General features: G+C 44.7%; 1 long non-coding RNA gene across 1 annotated transcript; it reads right to left on the bottom strand.

The window, feature by feature from the left end:
- Nucleotides 1–522: 522 nt before the first annotated feature.
- On the bottom strand, nucleotides 523–2,926 carry LOC131497390 (uncharacterized). The gene is made up of 3 exons (XR_009254939.1): nucleotides 2,853–2,926; nucleotides 2,019–2,071; nucleotides 523–1,167 (listed from the first exon to the last, which is right to left on the bottom strand). It is a non-coding gene; the product is annotated as an uncharacterized LOC131497390 (long non-coding RNA).
- Between the last annotated feature and the right edge of the window lie 247 nt (nucleotides 2,927–3,173).

The following is a 3,173-nucleotide window of genomic DNA, read 5'->3' as shown; positions in this document are numbered from 1 at the left end:
GTCTTAATTATTCCATATGTTGGATGTATGTGTAAAGTGTTGATAAAAGTACCTTTTGGCAAAAAAAAAAAAAATGATTTTGGTAACTGGGTGGGTGGATGTTGAGGGAGGCTGGGGTCACCAAGGCTAGCAGGGTGCTGAAGGACTGTGGGCCCAACTCTCCCTACCCCCTTATTGTGAGGTTTTGCTTCCTTTTAGGACCCAAAGGGTGTGAGCTGTGTGACCATTAGGAACCTGGGAGAATCCCTGAGGCAGGATGGGAAAGGAGCAATGGTTTCGGTTCCCAGTCTGTTGTCCAAGTTACACAGTACATGGTGTATCCAAGAACAAGTAACTAGGGATACGAAGTAAGCTGTTACTATATCCTGAATGTGTGGTACAGGCTCTGTGCCAGGCTCTAGAATTCTTGGTGCTCAGGAGCTTCCGTTTGCCCCTGCAATGCGTCAGGGGGTCCCCGTGCCATCCTGTCTCTTTCGGTTTTAACCAATGGGAAGAATGGAGACCCTGAGGGAGGGAGTAGAGTGAGGTCAGTGCATTTATTTGTGCATCTCCTTTGCTGTCAGGTTGCTATGAGCTGGCTGCATCTTTGCACTGAAGGTCATGACTCACACCAGGCACCTGTCTTCACAGAGCTCTGGCTTTCTTTGGGTGTAGATAGCCACGCTTGTCCCGGTGTCCTTTCAGGCCTGGGCATGATAATGACATCCACTGTTGTTGGCCTTGGGGCACTGCCCCCTCTCTTGTGGTTTTGCTACATCCTCCATACTCCTTTGTAACTAGTTCTTTTACTAAAACCTCCTGGGATTATCCAAATTTGAGTGAACTTCTCCCTCCTGGCATTCTGACGCGTGTGCATGAGGTATGTACAATTGCTACTCCTATCCTGAAGATGAAAAAATCAGGAAATAAAAAGGTTAGGATATGTGTCCGAGTTCACACAGCTAATGAGTGAGCCTAGGGGATTAAAAACCAGGCAGTTGGATTCGGAAGCTGTGTCCCTGGGCGATGCATTATAGCGTCTCTCAGAGCAGAGGAGGTAGTGGGGACGGTGGATGAGGGGAATGGTCCTGAGCTTGACTTTCATCACGAAGTCCAACATCCCTTTGATATCCTGGCTTCCTCATTAGCTCCTCTTGTCTGTCAGCCCTGCCAAGCCTGGCAGGCAGCCTGTAAGAAGTGACAGTGTGGTGAGGTCTACAGAGGCGTGAACAACAAAGTTTATTTCTGTGGTTGGAAACAACACACAAAACAAAACAAAACAAAACAAAACAAAACAAAACAAGGCAACCCCTAATTAATTAAATGAGCAGAAAATAGTCTCCTGGATGGGGCAGGGGCTGACAGCTCCCCCTTGATGATTTCATTCAGTGGTGATGGTTTTCTCAATACGACATGCTGTCTGGAACCACACACAGGGTCTTATTCTGTCTGAGAAGATTGTTTTTTTTTTTTTTTTTTTTTTTTTTTTCCCCTCTGAGCTGCACAGGCTCTGTCTGGGAGTGACAGAAGCCAGCCTGTAACTTCGCTGACCTACTTCTCGGCTGGCTCTCCAGCCAGCAGCCCACGCATCATCCATTTTAACCAGCTTTTCAAGGTCACGACTTTTCAATGCAGAGCCTGGCTTTTGCTTGACACAAAGCCAGGTACCATCAATTGTCCTGTTTACGAAATTTTCAGTGTTCCCTTTCTTTAGCTGAGTAAAAAGTATGGGTTGGGCTCCTGTTTAGGACAGATAACAAATGCGGTTGCTTTGAGCCTAAATTGGCCACTTGGTCTATACTTCAGGTGCTTAAAAAGCAGGTTTTCCACTATTATGGAGCACCTGGGCCAGACCAAATACAAACAGTGAAGGATTTAGGGTGTCCCGGTAGACAGTCATACTCCTTTTTTTTTTGTGACGCAGACAAATGTATGCTCCACATAAACACAATGTCTTATTTTTCACTCTTATGAAAGGACCATATGAAACCAGCTCTTCACAGATAAAAAGCAACTGCTTTGTGTATCTATTACTGTACCTTTCATCTCCCAAGGCTTTGTGAGAAACTTCCAGCTGAAGCTGCATTCTTTTCTGGTTTGATAAAGATAAATTGTATTCAGTGAGAGAGAAAGGGGAAACATTTTCTTGATTATCCTCTAAATAAAAAGTCAGGGAAATGTGATTTTTTCCCCCCAGTACTCAAAGTAGTTAGTCCCCCTTCAAAGTGACCCCAAATTTTCTGTGCTGCTCAGCATTCTAAAACTGTTTGATCTTGAGAAGCTTGTTATCTATTGGGTCCTGGGAGCTCATTAGAGAATAAAGAGGGCACATAGCTTTCTCTACTAATATCTGCTAATCATCAACAGTTAGCTTTAGGCAATCCAATATAGTGTTTGTGGTATAGGCTCTGCGGTGAGAATCTTGGCTTTTCCCCTTGCTGATTGTATGCAGTTTAGTAAGTTACTTAAGTTGTCTATGTCTCAGTTTCCTTATCTCGGGTATTAGAGATAATAATAGCACTTGCATAAAATGTTGTGAGAAGTAGATGAAATAAGACATGGAAGGTGTTTAAAATAGTGTTTGCCACATAGTTAGCTTTGAGTAAATATTAGCAATTATTATCTACCACTGGAAGGATGGAAAGGCAGAAAGAAACCTTGTCATCTGTGTGTGTGCATGTGTACGTGCATATCTAAGTATGGAAATGAGTTGCTGGGTGAAGGGAGCCTGGAGAAACAGGGAGCAAAGGAAGAAGCGGGTATGGTGGGCTTTCTTAAAGGAGCTAAGTGTGATCCAAGTTTTCGGGACTGCTTCTCTTTCTCTGTTGGCTTTCAATACAAGCAAGAAGACAAGAGGAGACCAATGTTCTTACCTGGGCAGTGCCATCTAGAGCTCTGAGCAAAGGGCTTTGATTTTAGCAGCTGCCAGTGTTGGTGCTTGCCATGTCCTGAGGCCAGCTGGAAATGGGCAAGGTGGGGTTGACTCCTGACCTTTGGTATCTGCCTTGACCCTTTGTTCTCTAAGAAATCCTCTTTCACCGTGCCTGGAGCCAATCACAGTCCAGGGAGCTGCTGGAATGGAGGAGGCAGGCTGCCGGTGCTTGTGGCCTCATGATTTTGGGGCCCAGAATATTTGACCTTGCCATCTTACATTGTGAATAAAAGAGTTTTAATAGAATCATACCAATATCACT

This window comes from Neofelis nebulosa, chromosome 2 (genome assembly GCF_028018385.1).
Source record: "Neofelis nebulosa isolate mNeoNeb1 chromosome 2, mNeoNeb1.pri, whole genome shotgun sequence".
Classification (NCBI taxonomy): domain Eukaryota; kingdom Metazoa; phylum Chordata; class Mammalia; order Carnivora; family Felidae; genus Neofelis; species Neofelis nebulosa.
This window is presented reverse-complemented; position numbering and strand designations above follow the sequence as displayed.